Source organism: Balaenoptera physalus (genome assembly GCF_965194825.1).
Source record: "Balaenoptera physalus genome assembly, chromosome: 5".
NCBI classification, from domain to species: Eukaryota; Metazoa; Chordata; class Mammalia; order Artiodactyla; family Balaenopteridae; genus Balaenoptera; species Balaenoptera physalus.
This window is the reverse complement of record NC_138884.1, coordinates 106026881-106050085: the sequence shown is the minus strand read 5'-3', so window position 1 is coordinate 106050085 and position 23205 is coordinate 106026881. Positions and strand designations below refer to the sequence as shown.

General features: G+C 43.0%; 1 protein-coding gene across 1 annotated transcript in view; it reads right to left on the bottom strand.

Annotated features, from left to right (window-relative positions):
* Positions 1 to 15063: 15063 nt before the first annotated feature.
* Positions 15064 to 23205, bottom strand: part of LOC309661217 (uncharacterized protein) — a 174956-nt gene continuing 166814 nt past the window's right edge. Inside the window, exon 6 of the mRNA XM_082462675.1 lies at positions 15064 to 23185. The gene's annotated coding sequence lies outside the window, so the exon portion shown is untranslated. The remainder of the gene's footprint in view (positions 23186 to 23205) is intronic.

Below are 23205 nucleotides of genomic sequence, written 5' to 3'. Positions count from 1 at the left end.
ACCCCCAGTGACTAAGTCTGCAAGAGAGGACTGTGTCTTATAGCTCAGAGAGAAGAAAGACAAAGTCTTTTTTTTTTTTTTTTAATTAATTAATTTATTTATTTTTGGCTGTGTTGGGTCTTCATTTCTGTGCGAGGGCTTTCTCTAGTTGTGGCGAGCGGGGGTCACTCTTATCGTGGTGCGCGTGCCTCTCACTATCGCGGCCTCTCTTGTTGAGGAGCACAGGCTCCAGACGCGCAGGCTCAGTAACTGTGGCTCACGGGCCCATTTGCTCCACAGCATGTGGGATCTTCCCGGACCAGGGCTCAAACCCGTGTCCCCTGCATTGGCAGGCAGGTTCTCAACCACTGCGCCACCAGGGAAGCCCCACAAAGTCTTTAAGTGTACTGCACAGCAGGAATTGACCCTCACAGTGCAAGAGGTTAAATGTTTCAGAGGCCCTCTGCCTGAAGCAAGGCCTTGGTGAGGACGTCTTCCCTCTCCCTACCTCTCATGGCAGGATGTGAAGTCCCTCACCCTGGCCCCCTTTCCCAGCAGTGAGACCAGATGGAGCAGGGAATGCCTAACAACACAAATTTAAGGCAAGACACTGAGAGAAGGAAACTTAAAGAAAGAAGCAACAGGATGAAAATGGCCAAGGGGTGTGTGGGAGAAGAGGGGAGAAAAAGGAAGAAGCTCCGGATGGGTGGGTCCTGAAAGACCAAGACTAAAACTTACCACATATAATTGGACTAGTGAAGCCATCAGAACTTCTACCACCCTGTGGATTCTGGACGATTTGGACCATATGTATTTCTTTAGCCTGCAGTAAAAGACTGATCCATTGTTTGCCAGAATTCCCTGGATATGCTTGTAAATAGCTGATCATTTTGTGTACAGTCATCCCTCAGTAGACACTGACGGCTATCCACCAGAATCCATTTCTTCCTTCTTCTGTAGGAATAGAATATAAGCCAGGGTATTGCCAGTGTATGACTACACTTCCCAGGCTCCCATAGAGCTAGCTATGTCTACTAAGTGTATGATTAAGTTTAGACCAATAGGATGTCAATGGCAATAACACGTGGAACTTCTGCACTGTCTCTGAGCCACTTGCCCTGCAGATCCTCTATTTCCCGTCCCATGAGCTGCATCACAGAGGGACCATGCAGATGAGGATGAAGCCCTAAGGAAAGCAGAGCACTATCATGAAAGAAAGGAACCTGGGTCCACGAATGGCCACATGAAACAGAGGAGCAGCCCAGCCTTGATTGCTCATCTCAGGAAGGTTCAATGAGAGTACAGTAAACTTATCTCTCTTATGTCATTGTATTTGGGGGTATCTTTGTGACAGCAGGATAGCCTTTATCCTAATTAATAGAGTTTTGGTGGTTTTTTCCCATGTCAAATGTATAGAGCTGGGTTTTCAGTGATTGGATTTGTGAAACAAAGAGCTTCCAGAATGTGCTTTGTCTGTTAATACCATATAGCAATCCTAACGGTGCTCCTTTGGAACTCATTTAACCAGGCACAGTCACGCACATTGAATATCATGCACATTGGATTGAGAGACATTTTGAGGCTCCTGTGAAAATATATGCAAAGCTTGTATCTATATATGTTATAACATAGTTGATACGCAAATAACATTCAAGGTTCAGCTCAAATTCTGTTTCCTCCAGGAAGTCTTCCCTGAACTCTCCCTACAGCTCTAGTCAATCTCTCCTTGCTTAGCTCTCCCATGCCATCAGGCTTTCCAAGTATCTTCAACCTGCCTGGTGTAGTATCTGGGTACAATTTCTCTCCTCTGCCAGGTTGTAAACGGCTGCTGCATCTTTACTTTGCCTCATTACTCCTCCACTTATTGAGGACCTATTATGTGCCAGGTACTGTGCTGGGTGCTAGGGTTAGAGAAGTGAATGAGACACACACCTATCTCAGAGTCTCATAGAGGGAGAGAGATACACAGACCAGAAATGACAGCACAGCGTGGCAAGTGCTACTACAGTGACGTGAACAAAGTACTCTGAGGACATAGAAGACAAAGAGCAACCAATCCCCTGGGGGGTTTAGACGTCTTCACAGAAGAGGGGGTTATTTGATTAGTTTATAACATCTTATCCAAACATCCATCACATTTACCTGTATACCAGCCAATCAGTGAATAGTTTTCATAAACTAACATCAGCACAGTGCTTGTACGTGTATGATCCCATTTGATCCACATAACCAACTCTGAAAGACAGGTGCTCACATGACTGTATTTTTATGGATGAGAAAACTGAGCTTCATATAATTTGGCCCTCTCAGGGTCACTAAATGAGTGAAGGGATTTAAGTGAAATCTTTGGATTCAAAAGTATATGATATTTCCACCCCTTTTCCCTCCTGGTCTAGCTTCTTGGGGACTGAACGAAGCCACTTGTTCATGCCAGTGGCTTGTCTGGTTTTGATTTGTCATCTCCCTGAAATGCTGCCTTCCACCTCTATCTCTAAGCTCCATGCAGGACAGTTTCAGGAGAGAGATGCCTTATATCCACCCCTCACGCCAATGACTGACCTAAATTCTCATAATATCAGAGTCCTGGAGCCTGGTTATCTGAGAGAGGGGATCAAACAATGTATCCAAAAAACTAATGACCCCTCCAATTAAGCTGTTACGGGTTCAAATTTCTCATAACAATTCTCGGCAGAGTTTATCCTCTTAGACTGATAAAAGCATTATTGAAAGTGATGTTAAATATGCAAGAAACCAAACTACATATAAACCAAGAATAGACGAACCTAAAGGAGGCCAAATATTGATATGTTCCAAGGACAGTGTCCTTAACTAATTCCAAAAGGCAAAGAAGAGTCAGCTGTAATTCAGAACAAATAAGCAACAATATAATCATCTACCATAATAAGGGGAGAGGGTGTCTCAGCTAAGATGGTACATGATACTTCACTAGTTAAAAAAAAGTGAAACGCATTGCAAAATTGGAATTTATCATTTGATTACAAATATGTTAAGAAACAAAAAATGTACACATAAAAGTAAATATTTCTCAGATTTCACCAAGATGTTGACATCTTAAATAATTGGCATTTTTCTCTAGTCCCTGAAACTTTTTATGTGCGTGTTTTATTTTTACCCAGAGAGAGAGGGTGGAAGGAGACAGAGAGAGAAAGAAAAGGAGGTATTTAAGTATCCTATGCAACATTAAAGAGGAAGGGATAGAACAAGAAACATATAAGCCATATAAAGAGCAGAAGAATGTCTTCAGAGAAGAAATCCTTAATCTTTGTGCCAAGATTAAGGCTGTCTGGTGACTCCTAAGGAGCACTTCTCAAAATAAAGTTCTTAAATACATAAAGTAAAATGCATAGGCTTACAAAAGAAACCAATTATATTAAAATGCAGTTACCAAAACATTAAAAACCACAAATTTAAGATCAAGTAATGTACATGCTTCTTTATGGAAGCCTTAAATAATAAATGTTGGGCCTAACTGAAGTAGTAAATAAGCATAAATGCTATTTCAGGATATCTGCCAATTGTAACAGAATATGAAAGTATTTCTAATGACAAAGTCACAGGTGCCACTAATACTACTGTGGTTTCTTACATTTGCTTTTGAAAAATATCCTAAATTTCAGTTAGAAATAGTGGAAAAAATGGCACAATCAGACAGTTCTCTTCCATCCACGCTCATGGACTAAGGTTAGAACCTCTGCTTCAGAAACTCTATAGAAAGACCATACTTTAAGACAATATCTAGGAGAACTCACATGTATTAAGTGTCTACTGTGCTCTGGGCACTGGTACGTACAAAACACCATATTCATTGTAAGCTCCTTTTTCCCTTTACTCTAGCAAGAGTGCATTGAGAGTGGTAATAGAGAAAGTTTTGGAAAATAGCCTCCTCGGCTGAATTGGGGCAATATTTAATTGGCAAGGAATAAATAGCCCAAAGACCTATCCATTATTAAAGTTAAATTCTACTGAATAACTCACTCCTGAATTCCTGTAGTCGACTCCCATTGGAATCCAAAAGTTGCAAACAATAATTCCAAGTTTATGGACTTTCCTCAAACCCTAAGTGTCTATGATTTAAAAAGTAGAGACATCAAACAGATGCCTGGAACATAGAGTCAGGGCAGATAGCACAGGGCAGCTGCCCCACCAAACCCATGGTGGGAGGGACCAGCCAGGCTGCTGTATAGAATAGGGAAGAAGGAAGGAAATCAGGCCCTTAGATTCTGAGAAGTGGCTGGGAAACAGGGCAGGTGATGGAAGGTTTAGGGAGAGTATTCTGTCTGGCCTTTTGTTTTGGGTTTTTTTTGTTTCATTTACATTTGCAGCTGATTGCTTCGCTGTTATATTCTCCAGGAGATGCTCTGAGTGGAGAAGAAAGACCCCCAAATTGAAGAGAACTTTATTGAGCATTGTCCCTCTGCCTAACAATGAGCCACCAGAGTGTGGGGGTCTTGTCCGCATCCCTGGAGAGCTCTATTCCTGCAGCAGAAATTCATACATGCAGCTGACTTCACAACAGACTGAGTTGAGCCTCTGTGGGTGGATTCTAGATTCTCTGTTATTTGGGCCTCTTCCCTGAGTCGTATTAAGATATTTAAATAAGAGATCATCTAGTGAAATGTCTTCAATCTAAAAGTAAATGCTTAAATTGTATGGTCAGAGAAAACCAAAGACCCAAGAAAACTAAATCAAAAATGCAAATTCCATTAAAATATAACAAAGAAAGCAACAGGTTAGGGAGGGTCATGAAGACAAATGGAATCTTATCTCATTTTTTTTTTAATTTACTTTCTTACATGCCCATCTTGGTGCAAGGCAGGATTTGAGGAAGAACCTGTGTATCTGTAGGTGAATCTAGCACAGGAAGTGGGCATATAGTAGGGGGCTCAACAAATATTTGCTGAATCCAAATGGATTTTCCTAAGAGAGAACGCCTCACCCTCTTACCCAGCTCTAATGCATCATGGAGTTTTTGAGCTCAAGGCACAGGCTTAGCCTGAGGCTACGGGGAGAACAAGGTCAGGGTTAATTAGGAACGGGCAAAATTCCCACAGTGACAGGAGTCAGGACTTTTAAGGACAAGTCCTTAGTGTTCATCACTCCAAAGTTCTTATTCCATGGAAGAGGGAACAGGAATCTCTGGGGAAATGCTAGGACTTGCCCAATGGCTTGGAGGGAGGGGGGAAGAATTTAATCAGTGAAGTCATCCAGGCGTCTTTGGGAATTTTAGATCCATCCCAAAGTGTAGAATAATTACCCGGATCCTAAGATAAGAGCAAATCAGGAAACAACACGTTAACTGCAGTTTCTTCAAAAGCACCATGAGTCTTCTCCCAGTTCAGCATTTCCTTCTTCCACTGGTTTGGCAGCAAAAGAGCACATGAGAGAGTGATGATAATAATCTCTTGGGAAATTAGCAGGGAGCTCCCCCTGGAAGGGGCTGGGACACAGGCTGCAGAGACACAGATCCTATCCAGACAAGATTGCTTGCTGGATCAATAGTATCATTAGCAGGAGTCCCAGGAAAGAAGCTGCCCACCGCAAAGCTGGCATTTCATCCGTCTCAGATGGCCCCATGTGCACTTGTAAAGTCAGATCCAAAGAGCAAAGGGTCAGGGAGAAAGAGGGAGCTAGCCCAGCCTGGGCAAGGGGGAGGGGGAAACCAAGGAGCAAACTCTGCCTGTGGAAGCAGTAGCAGCAGCCAGGTCATGCGAGGGGACAGTCAGGGCTGGAACCTAAAGGAAGATTCAGACACTGCCAGCAATAGCGTCTCTGCAGACATCAGCTCTGACCCTACAAGAACAGTAGCTGTCATGTATTGTGTTCCCAGTGCTGTGGGAAATGGGGTTGGGGGCACTGGGGAACAGCACAGTCTTGGGGGTGTGGGCACAGTGTCAGGAGCAGGTTTTCACTGAAGCAGTCTAATAACCCACCAGGCAGGGTGAGGCTGCAGAGGTAAGTAGTCTGTTGCCTGCACTAGGCAGTTTGGACCTTCTCCTGGAGGCAATGGGGAACCATGGCAGGTTCAAAGCATGGGCATCCCCTGGTTTGAGGTGATTTCTCTGGAGGCTGTGTAGAGAACAGGTTAGCATGGTGGTTCTCCAAGAGCAGTCAGCCCCCAGTCAGCAGTACCATAGACACCTGAGAACCTGTTGGGAATGCAAATTCGCAGGCCCAGTGAACCAGAATCAGGGCAGGGGCCCAGCAGTCTCTGCTTTAACAAGTGTGGGAAGCAGTGGGTTAGACACTGGTCTAGTTGGCAGGGACATCCATCAGGATGCTGCTGCAGGGGCCCTAGAGAGTGCTGGGTGGCCCCAAAGGTGGGTGGTGGTGTCAGGGGAGGGTGTGAGTAGCATTAGGAGGCCAGAGGAGCAAGTCCTGGTGATACAGGGAGGGCAGAGGAGGCACAAAGAAATTCACAGGCTCCTTGGTTCCTAGGTTGGTTGCAAGGAGGTACCATTGGCTGGAGGTAGGGGAGGAGGAGAAGAAGGTTTGCCTAAGGGGCTCCCCATTCCTTCCTTCCTTCCCCCATCTTCCCAGGCCCTCATTCTCTTTCATCCCTGAGCAGTTCTAGATGACCTCAGAGGAGTGCAAATATAGGACCTCAGTGACCTAGCGTGTAGTCATCCCAGAGAGGCTGCAGTCAGTAGACCCTCAGGAGACGAGCCCGTCCTAGAGACCAACCTTTTCTCTGATGATCGCCACAATCATCAGAGAGTGTGGTGGTTTCGAGACCAAGCCCTGGAGCCACCTACCTGGACTCACGATTTCTGGTCCACCACTTACTAGCAATGTGACCTTGGGAAAGTTTCTCAGCCTCCATTTCCTCATCTTAAACGAGGGCAGCAAGAATAGGACACATCTTAGGATTATTGTGAGGACAAAATGAGTTAGTGGGGCTTCCCTGGTGGCGCAGTGGTTGAGAATCTGCCTGCCAACGCAGGGGACACGGGTTCGAGCCCTGGTCCGGGAAGATCCCACATGCTGTGGAGCAAATGGGCCCGTGAGCCACAGTTACTGAGCCTGCGCGTCTGGAGCCTGTGCTCCGCAACAAGAGAGGCCGCGATAGTGAGAGGCACGCGCACTGCGATGAAGAGTGGTCCCCGCTTGCCACAACTAGAGAAAGCCCTCGCACAGAAACGAATATCCAACACAGCCATAAATAAATAAACAAATAAATAAAATTTTTTAAAAAATGCCTGTGTAAGAAACACATAAGAAATTTTTTAAAAAATGAGTTAGTAAAGGTAAAGCATTTAGAACAGTTCCTGCAAGGTGGTATCAGTATCAATTATTCACCACTATTATCATCTTTGTTATCAATTTTATTTTCCCTGAAAATGGGGAGATTTGAAAGAAACAGTCAGGTCCTCTGAGATGGGAGGACTAAAGGGATCTTTCCCTCTGGTTCTATTTCAGCAGCAGTCACTCCAGTCCTGACTTCTGGGGCCACGCTCTGCTGCCCTCCTCCTTCTATCCTACATCTTCCTTCTCTGCTTGCCTCTCCCTCAGCAAGGCTCTTCTCAGCTGGAATCCGTTGAAACCACCCAGGATCTCAAGACATATTCAGTGGGTGGCTCAGCTTGAAGACAAATCTTCAGGAGGAGAAGAAGATCTTTAATCCATACACATGTTGATCACCTATGGGGCTGGCAGCCTGGGAGACAAGGAGTCCCTGTCCTCCAAGCCCTCTGACTGGAGGGTGAAACAGGGTCATGTAAATAGACCATATCAGTACAGAGTGAGAAAATCTAGGAGGGGGGTGCAGGGAGCAGCAAGAGACCTCAAAGGAGAGAAGCTTTATCTCCAACTAGAACCCTCCCTCACAATCCACTTAACAATTTGTGTTCTCACTCTGGAATTATCAAAGCATGAGAACTCTGCTATTGGAAATGGAAATGCTGAGATAGTACAAATTCATTTTTTTTTAATGCCCCATCTTTTCTAATCTGGGTTTTGAAAGCATGGCTCCTTGGCAGGAGGAGAAAAAGCACAATCTGAGCTCTGAACAGGCAGTTCTCCTGGAGCATTATGGGAAACAGAAAATATCAGCCCACAAATGAGGCGACGATGTGGGGCAGAACCAAAGCCGACGCCTCCAGCAGCTGGGACTGATTACGCTCCCTGGTTTCAACCATGGTCAGTTGGAGAGACGGATGGACTAAAATAGAATCCCAGAATGGGTTCTGAAAACTAAATAGAAAGAGAGAGGCCCAGAGGCACAGACAGAACTCTCCAGAGATAAAAAGGTTGTGGAGAGAGGAGAAGACACATGGAAAGGAAAAAAGACCCCAAATAAGAAAATTTCAAAGGAGGAAGGGCCTAGGAGTTTGGCAAATGATGGAGAGAGCTCATAACTTCTTTTCAGCTGGTCCAAGGGAGCAGAGAAATCTGTTGATGAAGCTCAGAGAAGGGTCCAGAGAAGACAGTGTATCTGATGACCCAGCCTTAGGCTTGGAATTAGATGATGTCTCCCCCAACATAGCACAGAGGTGGTGACCCACTGATTAGGAAAGAATGTGTTCTGTCATCCCTGCAGGGCAAATGGCTTTATTTTTTCTTTTTCCAAACTCTGCAAAAGGATCTCCTTTTCCCACAGGTCCATTCATCCTCAGAAGTCTCATTCTCTTCACAGAAAGGCTGTTTTCACTGACATGCATCTGGGCAAACCAGAGTCTTCAACAGCATCTCATAACAGCATGGGCTCTTTATGTGGGAGAAATAATGAAACACCTTATTAGTGAAAGAAATATCAAAGTGCAAAAGCATGGCTCAGGCAGAAAATGGAGGGAAATTACTTCCTTCTGCACCCAACCCACAAGCACAAGTCCTTTCCAAATTGGGTGGGATTCTTTTTGTTGTCCTTTTTGTTTCTGTTTAGAGTTTAATATATAAGACCCTTGTTGCATTTCAAGAGGAACATATGGGTCTGATATTAATATAGAGTAACTAGTGAATACGTCCTTAGACCATCAAAAGGGACACTTCTCCCTCATTTCATTCATCTTAAAATATAAAGCTTATTTTTTAGTTAAAAAAATCATAAATGCACACTATAGGAAAAAACAACAGAAGAAAAATGGAACCAACCATTGTCCCACAACTCAAAGAAAATTATTTATATCTTATAAATCTACCCAGTCTTTTCATCCCTATATATACACTCTTCCATTGTTAAATTTCTTTCCTAAAAAATCAGTAATCATAGTAGAGCTACTTGGAATTTTTTTCAAAGAACATATTGGAATAAATAAATATATATATATATATATATATATATATATATATGTTATTCTTGGCTGCCCAGCATCTGTTTTACCTTCCTTTGATAATTGTGCCTATATTATATTTGAGGTATTACTTTTCATTGAATATATCTGGTGAAAATTCCACTTAGAATGTCCTATGCTCCCCCAGCCACTGGGGAGGGAATCTGAGCAAGTTAGGCCACTTGGATGCACCTTTGCTGAAATTTGAGGCTGGAATAAAGTGACAGAAAAGAGAGGGGAAGGAAGGAAGGAAGGAAGGAAGGAAGGAAGGAAGGAAGGAAGGGAGCTCATACATTCCAGTGCAATTTCCAAATAAGACTGTTACATTGTTCTTGCCACCTCTATACACCCAACCTCCTCCATAAATGCCTTGACTCCTGAGCCTACTTGAACTCTTCCATGCCCTTTCAGCAAATTTCCTTTTTGCTTAAGGTAAGAAGAGTTCATTTCTGCTGCCTGCAACCAAAGAATCCTGAGTGAAAATGTAGCTAAAAAGGAAAAATCTGCCAGCTGCTTTGGTACCACTTACCAAGCACTGTCTTCCTCCCAGGATAGCACATTGCCTTTAATCAAGTTCTTCTGACTTATAGAATCAATTCTCTTTTGCCAAGATTTTGGTGTGATAGGTTGATTGCTCTAAAGACATTGATTTTTGACCCCTTCATCAACAGTCCCCTGACAATGTGAAATTTCAGCATCTCTTATAAAAAGGTAGAGTCTATTTCCCCACCCTTGAAACTGGGCTGGCCTTGTGACTTGCTTTGGCCAACAAAATGCAGCAGAAGTGAGGATGTGCCCATTCTGAACGTGGACCCCAAGAGGCCTTGGGTGCGTCCACTTGCTTTCTTGGATCCCAGCCTGCTCCAGGAGAATGAGGCCGGGCTAGTCTGCTTAATCAAAGAATCAGACAAGAGATATACTACCTGAGGCCACACTAGACTGGACCTGCCGGCTGACCTTCCTGATGACTGAGGATCCACCCGTGAGTCCAACCAAGATCAGCTAAGCTCATCCCAGAGAAGCAGGACTACCCAGGTGGTCTGTAGACTTCTGAGTGAAATAAATCCTATTGTTGTTGTTGTTGTTTTTTAAAGTATAGGGACAGTGAAAGGTATTATATATTATCTGAACAAAATAATAAGGGAACATGTTCTGAAAAATATCGTTTAATTCTTTGGAGGAAAAAATACCATCAGTTGAGACTCTCCTAGAAATGCTACAAAACACAGAATGGTCCTAATATCTCAGTTGCTTTTGCAGTTTGATAAGAACATGAGTCCTGGGGTCAGAGGGCCTCACCCTGTCATGTACTAGCCATGTGACCTTAAGCAAGTGTGCCACAGTTTCCTCATCTACAGGAAGATGAAAATAATAGGATCAACCTCAAGGGTTAAATGACAGAACAGATATAAAGGACTTAAAGAGAAATTACTCATTGTAATCTTAGCCATTATAAATAGTATTCTTCTGTGACAGTTTCCTATTCAGAATCAGGAAGTTTGAAAAGAATCAGTCTTTTGTTTCTTTTACTCAGTTTGATCATCTTTGCCTTCTAATGGGAATAGTAAATTTCATTTAATGTATTACCTATATATAGTTGGGATTAATTGTACCATACTGTTATTTTTTCTATTTCTTTTGAATTCCTGCTTCCTTTTGGATATATTGTTTAATTTCCTCCTCTGTTAAATATATATATTTATATATGTACAGTATATAATATATATTCTAAACACATGTAATTTACATATATAATTTATTATATATATTTTATATGTAGCATCATTCTTTCAGTGGTTACTCTAAAGATTACCACATGCATCCTTATTTGATTAAAGTCTAACATAAATGAGCATTTTACCAGTGGACAATGCAAGAAATTTAGAATCCTTGACTTCAATACATTTCCCCCCTCCCACATTATGTGTGGTGTTTGGTATATATTTGAGGTTCTGGGCTATGTTATCCTGCTCCAGGAAGGGTTCAGGTTTGCTTCTGTCAGGAACTTAGGCTGAAAATCCAACCAGAGATTTTCAGAGATTCGGGCGATTTGAAGCTGGGCCTCAGTCTTTGTGAGAGCTGGTTTATTTCTGGTTCTCCTTCACTCCTGGTAAAAATTTCTTACTGGGGTGTCTCAACCTCAACACTGACATTTTAGACCAGATTATTCTTTGTCATGGGGGAGCCATCTGTGCGTTGTAGGATGTTAAGCAGTAGTAGTATTAGTAGTAGTAGTAGTATTCCTGGCCCCTACCCACTACAGGGTACCAGTCTACTAGTTGCCTGCCCAGTTGTGACAACCAAAAATGTCTCCAGACATTGTCCAAGGCCCCCTGAAGGGGCAAAAGCACCCACACTGAGAACTTCTGTCCTAGGTTGTAGCCCTACAGGATCCCCAAAAGTCTCCAGCCCCTGAGACTGTCAAAGCCCCACTCACTTCTCAGCCTCTTTGTTGCTACACTGGGTTGAGGAGAAAGCCTCTCCTGATAGAGAGCTCACCTCTCCTGGGCCTCTCCTCTCAAAGGATTGGGACCCACAGATTCTCCCTGCCTTGGGAGCCCCTACAGTACCTTCTTATAGTTATTTGTTCACTTTTCTAGTTCTCAGCAAAAACATTGATCTTGAAATGACCTAGTTCAGCATTGCAGAACTCAAGAGTTATAGTCACCTGGGAGTAAAATCTTCAATAGTTTTAGTTCACTGTAGATGCACAAGACTGAATGTTTTCCGCAGAGGCCTTTGGTGCAGGGTACAAAGAGGAACTACGTTACAAATGATGATAGACCTGTTCTTAGAGGAGTTTGGGATCGAATGATCCTTTGTGGTGGGGCAGAGTCGTGTGCACTGTAGGATGTTTAGCAGCTTCCCTGGCCTCTGGTCCAGATAATTAAAGTGTACCAGTTCTTAGAGAAGTCTACCCTCTAGTTAGTATGAGTATAAGCACATTTTAAAAGCTAAAATAAAAAAGACTTCATTTGAGCTACAAAGTACATACACATTCCCTCCAACCCCCACCAACAAGCATGTAGTAGAAAACCGGGGAAGGAGATGTTTATTACAAGCTAAATTCAATCCCCTGCTTTTTACCAGCCAGTGACCTTGGCCAAGCTGAGGCTCAGGGTCTTCTGAGAAATGAGGCTGTGGGATTAGATGATCCATCACCAAAGTCGTTTCCAGCCCTGACAGACGAGGAGAAGTCTATTAGAAAACAGGTTGGTGAAAATTTAGCACACCAAATACAGCCAAAGGGAAGCAGCATGTTTATGAAAAATCAGTCACATCTGATTGATCTATTCCCATTTCACAATGATGTTCCTAGTTGAGAAAGTAAAGGAAAGCCATCAGACGTGGGATATCTGGTTTCCAGATCCATCTGACAAAACACATCAAAGTGTCCTTCTGGGGAAATTGGAGAGGCAAGGGCCTGATGAATGTACAGCTTGGACAGTTTGTAACTAGCTGATTGCTGAGACACAAGAATCCTGATTGGCACCGAGCTGTGGATCTCTAAAGGCAGCCTCTGGTGTTACAGCCCTGTGGACCAGCAGCCTCTTCCAGACCTGTTACTGCTCTGCATCGATGATTTGAATGACAATCGAGAAAGCATTTCACAGATGTATGAGTTTTTCAAAGATGGAATTCATAGATAAGGTGAACTCAGAATCACGTTCTTCCAACTCCCCTTCAAGGGCCACCTTTCTCTTATAAATGAAATGGTACTGCAGTTTCCTTCTTCCTTCAAATCTGCCTTCGTGCCAGTTTGCCCTCTTGCCTGCATCCTCACCTGTGCCATGTGGACCCTCTGGCTTCCAGAACTCCACTCTGTGTTTACTCCCCAGAATGTCACTAAAACAAGACAATCGTGTGAGGCAGGTTTTACTGAAGTAGGGGTAGCAGAGGGGATTTAGAGCATAGAATAGAAAGCAACTTCAAATTAAAAATCAGATATCAACCCCCTAGAAAGATATTTTCCATTCCCTGCCACAAAGAATGACTTCTGGCTTCGTGGCTCCCCCCTTTGCCTCAGCGTCCTGCAGAGTCACTCAGCTTCCTCCTCCTGCCCTCCGCCACATGCCAGGGCCCCTGATAAATTCTTGTCTTGACTGAAGCTGGATATTCAAAAGTCTGCCTTCTTTTACTGCACAAGTATATTCCGGTTTCCGTTGTCCTCATCTTTACCCATCCAATGTACGCCTACAAGATGGGGTGAGAAAGCACGAAGAGAGGCTTGCCTTTTTCAATGAAAAGGCCTATCAAGGAATTTCCCTAAACTCCAGACTCATCTACCCAAGAGATAAATTTTTCCTTTAATATATGGTGGAATTTAAAAGGCCTTCTCTTATGGAGGACAAACTTGTGGTTACCAAAGGAGAGGGGAACGGTGTGGTGGAAGGATAAATTAGGAGTTTGGGATTGGCAGATACGAACACTGTGTAGAAATTGAGTCACTTTGCTACACACCAGAAACTCGCACAACATTGTAAATCAACTATATGTCAATAAAATAAATACATACGTGCTTGCATACATATATACATACAAGGTCTTCTCAGTCTCTGGGAGTCCATGAGTCTGCGGTTTTGCTCAGATGACTAAAAGCTTAAGAAACAAGGAACACAAACCCCACCACCACCCCTCAGAGTCATGTACGGGAGGGTTAAGGCTCACAGGTTGTGTGGATCAGGGTTTCTAGGATACGGTGATGACTGTCGTACATTTGTAAATCTCCTTTCTTTGTGCATTTGTACAAACCTGAATATACGCTCATCCCTATTCGATGAACGGAAGCTTCAAATCCAGTAGAAGCATGAAGCAGTGACAGAGGATGAAAGAGAGTAAAAAATGATTTGCAGGAAAAAGATATAAGCAATGATCTACAGTCCAAGGGAGTAAACTGTCCACGCCAGAAAAAGAAGGGGACTAACGAGATTCAGGACTTGGGTCTCCAAATCCCACCCTCCCCTTTTCCTCCCAGTTTGGTGCCAGTGGGGAGCCATGAACAGGCACCAGCAGATCTTTGCAGCTCTGAGTGTTCCCACTGGGAAAGGGGGAGGTAGAAAGGCAGCCACTCTGGTAAGTGTGGGTGAGTTCGACGTCAAGTTTATGAGCCAAATGGCATTTGCTGAGTTCCACCTCTCCAGATGCCAACCAGAACAGACCCACAAACTCAAGCCACGCCCATCTTTGAAGTCTCTCTTGGGCCCTCGATCATGGTAATCTTGCTTTCCTCTAAAAAGAATAAATGACTCTTGGAGGTTAAGCCTGGGCTGCCCTGTAGACATTAGGACTTGGCTTCATCGTTGACAGATGTGGCTCCTCAAAGGCCACAAGAGGTTCTTCTTTCTGTGTCCAGCTGCCCAGTCCCAGCACCCCAGGCTCGGTGCAGCCAGCGCATTGCAGGCTCTGGAGGAGTTGTGGTCAAGGACTGAACCCCTCCACCGACTGGTCACGCTCTTCCCATGTGTGCATTCCTAGCCGGCATCTTTATTCCTAAGTCCCTTTATCCGAGGCCTTGGGCAGAGATCTTCAGGCACCTCTGCCAAAGTCCCCTTAATGGAGGAAAAAGGAAACCCTGAAGGCAGGTTTTTCCGCTCTGAGTACCCATTATTTTTCCACTTTCAGCCATCCTCCTCTCCCCTCCCCCTCCACCCCAGGTCCATAAAACTGCTGGAGCCTTTCATTCAAAGCTCCCTCAACTACCAGACAACCCTCAAGTCTGTGCTGAGGACACCGCTCCACGGTGGCGGGAGGGGGAGAGGATCATTTCTTTCTCTGGTTCAGCCTCTCCCTTAGGCCATCATGGCAGGCTCCCCTGTTACTTTCGTGTTGGCTCCTTGAGGCTTTCATCGGCAGCTCCTATACCTGGCAGCTCAGCACTCTCCCCAGCTCTGCTAAGCCCCTGAAATAAATAAAGTAATCACACAGAATGAAATAAAATATCAAATGGAATTTCTGGTGTTGTCTTAGAATTTGGGCCAAAGCCCAAAGCTGAGAACAATAGGTGATAAAGAAAACCCACTCCACTCCCCTGCAAACTCTAACAAAAGGTACAGGGGGTAGAACACCCAGTCACCATGTCCTAAGAGGCAAGCAAAGCAGTCTGTGGACCTGTGACCCACAGCCCACCTGTGTCCCCGGTCTGGAGAGTCAGAGTGGAGTCACAGGTGGGTGGTGAAGGGCCCTCTTGTCCCCAGCACTGCCATAGCACCAGAGCAGAGCGTGACAACAGACTTCCTGGTGGAGATTTCCAGTACCCTGGTGCAGAGACCAGAGAAAGAGTCCAAAGGTGAGAGGCTGGCTGGAGTTGCTGTTGATGTCGGAGCACAGGGAGGGGCCTGTCCTTCTGGAGTGTCACAGGGCAAGATGCCTGATGCTCCCAGTGGGCAGAGTGTACACTGCACAGAGCCGCCTGGCCTTTGTCATCTTGAAAGGACTGCCCAGTGGAGTGAGACCACGCTAGCAGACAGAGGTGACATGTGGTAAAGCATCAGAGAAGGAACTGTGGGACCAGGCTTCTCAGAAGCGCCCCTAGGGCAGAGGATGGCAGGAGGGAAGCCTTCAGCAGGAGGTCTTGTCTGGAGGAAGAATGAGCAATTGTTTATCTACGCTGACAGAGGATATTGGGCAGTCAAGATAGAACTGCTAACAGCACCAGCTGCCCAAGAAGGTCTTCGTATGCCTCTCATTCCTTCCTCATCCCTCCTCTTCAGCCTGACTCTGAACATGCCGTTGAGGTCCAGTGGGGAGGAGCGGAAGAAGGTGAAAAGTGGAAGATCAGACCACAGTGCTCCTTCCTGCTTCTGGTCAATAGGACCTTAAGTTAACTTTGAGCCCAGAAGAACAGAAAACTCCTTAAATTGGACGAGGAACTAAGGTTTTGACATTAAATTAGACTGGACTATTTCATATCTAAAAACAAGATGATTTTAAGACTCAAAAATTATCATAAAAGCCACGGAATCTGCTTGCAATATCATCCTTGGCAAAACCTTGCCAAGCAGGTTTGAAGCTGTGGTAGGTGAAAAATAAAGTTATTTTCTGATCTTATCTTACCAAATATAGCTTGTTCCAAAGCCAGCTAGAGAAGCAAAAAAGAAGCTGAGAGGGAGACAAACAGGGATGAAATCTGCTTTAGAAACTGCCACCAGGGAAGGCTGAAGAGGCAACAGACATGGGGAGAAGGAGCCATCTCTGTAAAGAGAGGAAAGATCATTTCCCTTCCTTCCATGCTGAGGGAAGGTTATGTGCAAAGGCCCTGAGGCAGAAAAGAGGAAGCTGTGGAACTATGAGGTCAGGAGCAGGACGGAGCACAGGCATGATGTTGGAGTCAGATTGCACGAGGTGACATGGTCTACAGTAAAGAGTTTGGTTCAATTCCCAGGGCATTCAGGGTTTAAGCTGCAAATTACATAGTCCAACTTATATATTTAAGATCACTCTTTACATTGTTTGAAGAATAGATTGAGGGCAGGAGTAACAGCTGAGGCCTATTAGAAGGACACATTGTACTTTGTAGAAAAGGCACAATAAATTCTCAGTGGTTGCTTTTCTCAAGCTTACAGACTCTGAAAATCAGAAAGCCTGGGTGGCCCTGGTACTTCAGGCTCCCAATGACTAAAGCAATCTACTGAAATTTAAAGACAACAAAAACAAAAAGCAAACAAACAAAGAAAAAGAAGACTCTCTTGCATGAAACACTGCTGTGCCTAATGAGAGCTATGTAATACATTACATGCCTGTACATAGATACTGTCTCTCTCAACCTCCAGGAAGCTCCAAACTAGATTTTAGGTTCTAGTGCAGTAATTTTCTCACCTCATCTCCTTCTCTATATACACAGTTTCTAACCTCTCTTTAAACAAACATGATTTCAACATGAGAATGTACTCTTTTGTTTTTCATGAACCACTTCAAATCCATTTTAAAGATTTTTTGCACAATCTGCCACAAAAGGAAGAATGAGATTTTTTTTTGAACAAAACAATGTTGCCAATTATCAAAAAAAAAATATTTTGATGCTTTTTCTCACCAACAGTTACACTGAACAATCCACCTGTGGCTTGACATTTTTTGGACAGCTGACCCACACAGACCTACCACCAGTGCTTGAAGATGAGCTGCAAACACCTCCTGGTGTTTGAGATCATTTCTCAGGAAGCCCCTCCCATTCTTACGCCCTCCAGCCTAATTTTAATGGCTTCTATACATTGAGCACTTGTTCTGTGCTGGGTACCATGCTAAGTACTTTACATATATCATAATAATCCATCATCACTAAAACTCTTTAAGGTAAGAACTATTACTATATATCCCTACTTTAGAGCTAAAGAAACTGAAGCATGGAGATTTTCAATAACATGTTCAAGTCAACTAGATGGTCAATGGTGTCACCAGTGTTTCCACTCTAAATCCATCTGCCTCTGGTGCTAAACTTTTGGGTTTGAGACCCCTACCTTGACTCCCAATGCACTGCCCACCCTGATCCACCAGATGGGATGTTTGCCTACATCCTCTCTAGCTCATGGGCCTTGTTTGTCTGCCACAGGCACTAGCCTGGCCCTTGGGAAACTTCAGGACTGGCTCAGGACCTAAACCACCACTCTGTGTCCATGTAGGGGCTAATGGGATCAAGAGAGCCTGTGGTGTGCTAGGTCAGCTTGTCATGGTTTAGCAGGGCCAGTCATGTGCGTCACCTCTCTGTTATACATTCAATGACATCATGTTGTTAGCTTGAAATTAGCCACCATGGGAGTATTTACACCACAGAAATTGGAAAACACAACAGACCAGGGCTTTGTTGGAGGGAAAACCACATTTACCAGTACACCACTTGGGACAGACAATAGGAATCATAACAAAACCATCTCTTAGACAGTCTTTTTTTCATAGCCTTTGATAAACAAATCATTCTTAATTCCCAGGACCCCATCAAAAGAAGTTCAGGTGAAACTGTACATATGGGAGCTGGGTCTTCTTGCCCAGAGGCAAATATCCTTCTTGAACCTGTGCTGCTCTCCTTGCTGCATTAAGAGAAACGGGCTAGGAAACTTTTTCATGCTTTCCTACATTCTGTCGAGCTTGCAGTCTTGCTGGAAGGAGGGAGCCAATCTCAGGTGCTGAACATCAAATTGCTTATTGGAACAGCTGCTGCTTTCAGCTGAGTAAGCAGGACATTCAAGGGTGGTGCTTTCCAGCTATGGTGCTGCAGCCAGTTAAATATTAGTGTTAGGGGTAGAAAATAAGAAACAAAGGAAAACCATCTGATGGTTTGATAGGAGCCACAGCCAGACGCTTCCTTTACACTTTTAAACACAGTGTAGGGTGAAGGAAAGGATGGGAACACCAAAATAAGGAAGGCTCGCATCTGAGCCTTGGCTCTTCCACTTGTTACATGTTCTGATAGGACAAAAAGGTAGGAGAGAAAGAAAAGGTATAATGGGTACAAGGGAGCCATCTCAAGTCAGAAGAAAAGACTCTTCTCTAGGACAGGAACTCAGTGATGATTTTAGTACAACACTCATTCACTTGCTTCTTCAGTGTTTGCTGGGCACCTACTATGTGTCGTGAGATAAATTAAATATAGTTGTGACCAATAGAGGCACAGCTCCTGTCCTCATGGAGCTTACAATCTAGTGTGAATAGAAACATTTAATGTGTAGCACTAATTAGGTGTGATGTTTGTTATGATAAAGAAAATAAATGAGCCATGGGAACAAAACAGGGAGGAATTGTGACTGACCCGGTGCAGGGTTCACAGAATAAAGTCCTGCTCACAGAATGAGAGGGCAAATGGCTGGAAAGCCAGAACAGATGGGTTGACAGCATGACGAAGATTCATCAATCACTCTTGCAAGGGTCTTGTAAGACCACTAGAATGGACCAGACACCATGGGTTTGGAAATCAGAGACCTGGGTTCAAATCCTTACTCTACCTCCGATAAGTTGAGTAAGTTATTTAACCGCTATGAGCTCGGTACCTTCGTCACGTAGAGGGACAGTGATATTTACCTTCCGGGCTTACTATTTGGATTAAGTTAGTGTCTAGTATAGGACTCAGCATGGTGCATGGCCTATCACAGGTGCTTAGTTAATGATAGCTAGATATAAAGATTAATCAATGAGTGTTTTTTAAATTCAGGATCTCTTAAACTGCACACACAAGCCACTTGGTGAGTAAGAACCAAAATCTCTATCAGCAGAAGGATTTAATTAGGCTTAGTAGTCCTGTCCTGTAAGGCAACTTGAGAGTTTGCACAGCAAGAGGCTTGGAAAGTGCTTGCATTAAACACACCCAGAGCTGTCAGCAATTGTTTGCAACAGCAGGACCATGCACTGTCTTTTCCAAGCTACCTTGTCTTGCTTTACCCAAAATGTAGTTCCCACCTACAGTGATTCTAGTCCCAGATTTTCCCACGTGAATTTCCATTTCATTCTTTTCAATAAATAGCAATTGGATAAATATGTTTCCCTGTGTTTACAAAACCTTTCTTTTAAACAAATTCATGAACTGGGGGGGGGGGGGGAATCCATTGTCAGATGTGCCAACTTCCTATTAGGGAAAACAGGGTCATGACAGAGACGTAAATCCTCCTAAAAGTTTGAGTTGGAATAGATCAATTCAATAGTTTCCCTGAAATGTGCCACCTCATTTTTCATCTCTCTGGTGATGTATGTAAATGGTAAAAGTCTACAATAGTTTTATACATTGGATTTGCAGCAGGGGTGATAGGCTGAAATGCATTGTTTCCTTTATTCCTTTGCTCACCTTTAGTGTCAATTATCAAAGAAGATAACAAAACACAAGTTGATCAATCTCCCCACTTTAATTTAGCAAGACAGGTCAAAATGGCTTTGTTCCTTGGCCGACATGCCAGGGAGCTGTTTTCACATATTAATGTGACATGACTTGGAGGGTCATAATAACTATGACAAGATAAAGGGAATTAGTTAAAACTTAATTAAAACCACATGGATAACAAGTAGAACACTGTATGTTTAGTAACCTGAATTTTTTGTTGCTGGATTGGCGAAAAAAAAAAAAAAAGGAAGATGCTTTGCAGCAAGCAGAAGGGCCCCAATTAATAGAGCATTGCATCCCGGTCTGAAATAATCCAATCAAAATCAGAATCAAAAGGAAATGAAACTGGTGATTCTGATACCATCAGCCCCCTCCCGTCCCACCCAGGACAGAGTATGAGAACAAGGGTGGAGTCCTCGTCAACCCAAAGATTGGAAGCACTAAGTCAGTGGTTATGACACTGTAATATGCTTATTAAAAGGTTTGTTATAAAGCAGAAACTAACACACCATTGTAAAGCAATTATACTCCAACAAAGATGTTAAAAAAAAAAAATAGAGCTCTAAAAAAAAAAAAAAAGGTTGATTCTTGGGATCCATTCCAGACATTCTGATTCGATGAGCCTGGCATGGCAGACCCAAAATCTTCATTTTCAGCTAGGCCATTTCAGTGTTAAATTATTTCTAATAAAAATATATTTGGTTACAATAGACAATGTGGTGAGCTACTACGAAGTTATGTAAATATCCTGCGTCTCCTTCAAGTTTTACTGCCTAGTTTTAGCACCCATAGATGAGCCTTACCTGAACCAATTATTACTATCGTGGTTGCAAAATGGTGATTTTTCTAACTCCTATATTTACTAGTTGGCATTTACTATTTTTTTCTCTATATCAGTTAGGATATATTATTTCTTCCTCGTTCTTTTCTACATTTATTAGTTGGGATTTTACTATAGGGAAGAACTCTCCCATTGATTGAGTATGGATACTTACTTTATTCAGTGGGTGACTGATCCGTTACTATGATTTAATTTTAATGCTCATCTTGTCCCGTATTTGAGCAGAGGTAGCCCCTTCAAACTGGCTCCTGGAGACTTTTAAACATGTCTTTACTTTATGGGCAACAAAATATTCCAGGCTTCTCTGTACTTCCCTGCCCAGCCCTGGAATCAGACATTTCTCTGAGGAGCCTTCATTCCTCTTAGTGGGTACGGGACAGTATTTGAAAACTGAGAAGGACCCAGCATCATTTTTGTGGTATTCCAACCAAGCACGCATATGATAAATCTAACTGTGAGGAAACATCGGACAAACTAAAATTGAGGGTCTTCCATGAAACAAGAGGCCTGCCCTCTTCAAAAATGTCAATGCTCAGAAAGGCAGAGGAAAGGAGACTAAAGGGACACGAAAAGCAAATATAATATGTGATAACTGGTTTAGATCTTGATCAGAATCTTCAAAATGCTATCTGAAGAATATTTTGAGGACAATTTGAATTGGGGTAGAATCTGAATGACTGTAGATTAAACAGTAATACTGTACTAATACTAAATTTTCTGATTTCATGAGACTGATAAATGTTATAATATGTGGTGGAGGGTATATAGAAGTTCATGTACTATTCTTGCAAATTTTCTATCAGTTTAAATCTATTTCCAGATATAAAGTTTGTTTTTTTAAATGGACAATATGGCATCAAGGCAAGATTTCTAAAGTGTGCTACTGGTCCAGATATAAATGGTGATTTACTCAAGCAGACAAATTTTCAGATATAACAAACACATCTAAGCCATAATTTCACAAATATTGGTACTTAGAGGGGGCTACTCTTAAAGAACAACTATCGGTAAATAATAGCACAGGTGCTAGAAAATCCCTTGAAATTCTTGTTAAAATGCAGATTCTAGTTCAGCAGGTCAGGGGTGGGGCCTGGGATGCAGCATTTCTGAAAAGTTTGCAGATGCTGCTGGTGCTTCTGGTCTGTGGACCTCTCTCAGAGTAGCAAGGACTCAAGGCACTGAGGAGAATGGCTACCCAGAGCACATTCCATAGAATTTTGTTGCTCTCTCTCCTCTGCCTCACCACTTGTTCATTTTCTAAAGGCGGCAGTTTACTGAAAGAATTTACTAAGAAAAGCCAACCAAACGATGACAAAAAAAAAAAAAAAAGTCTAAGAAATTCACAGCTCTACACTAGAGGTTGATTAGGGTCAAAAGAAGATATCTTTAAACCTAATTAAGATAAAGGATTCCTCCGTAGGCTGAGAGAAACTCCAACAGTAAAAGCTCCAAGGACACGTCAACTCCTGTCAGATTTCTGTCAGAAAAATGTTCCATCGAGGAAGCACACTGACAGCCTTGAAGGGTGACAGTCCTGACTGTAATTCTGCAGGCATTTTTAATATTATAAAACTCAGGAAATAATAATAATACCTTAATACTGATCGATTGTTTTGAACTTTATAAAACCCTTTTGCATGCACTAGTGCACCCCAGTCCTGACTTCTTAAACCTGTTATTGTTCCTGTCAAATTAGCGGCTCTGGACTCCTTCAGAGTAGGGATCATGCCTTGTTCATGTTTGTCTCCCCAGCATTTGGCAAAGGTCTGGCTTCCAGCAGGATTTCGCCAAATATAAGTGTGAAAAGAAACTTTTCCCCTAGTCCTCAAATACGTAATAGCACATTTCATTGAATTGAAGTTATCATAAATTATTATGATTCACTATTATTTTATGTATCCCTAAGAAAGAAAAGATATTGCCATTTAAACCTTGTGCACCATTGATTGTAAGACACACCACAACTTCAGAGCTGTTGAAATGTGCGGGAGACACGTGCATCTTAGAATTGAGAGATGGCAGCAGTTGTGCTCTACTATGGTGTCACCCACCCAGCGCAGACAGGAAACGCATAATGGCCAAATGTGGGAGGGAGGGAGACAAATAGAATCAGGGAGATGTTTCTTTTTTTTATATACTGTTTGATTCTATTTAAGTCACATTCTAGAAAAGACAAAACTATAGTGATGAGCAAACAAGAATGCATGCAGTTATATACATTTTTCAAAAGAAATCAAATTGTACTCAAAATTAGTGAATTTCACTGTATAAAAATTATACCTCGGGCTTCCCTGGTGGCG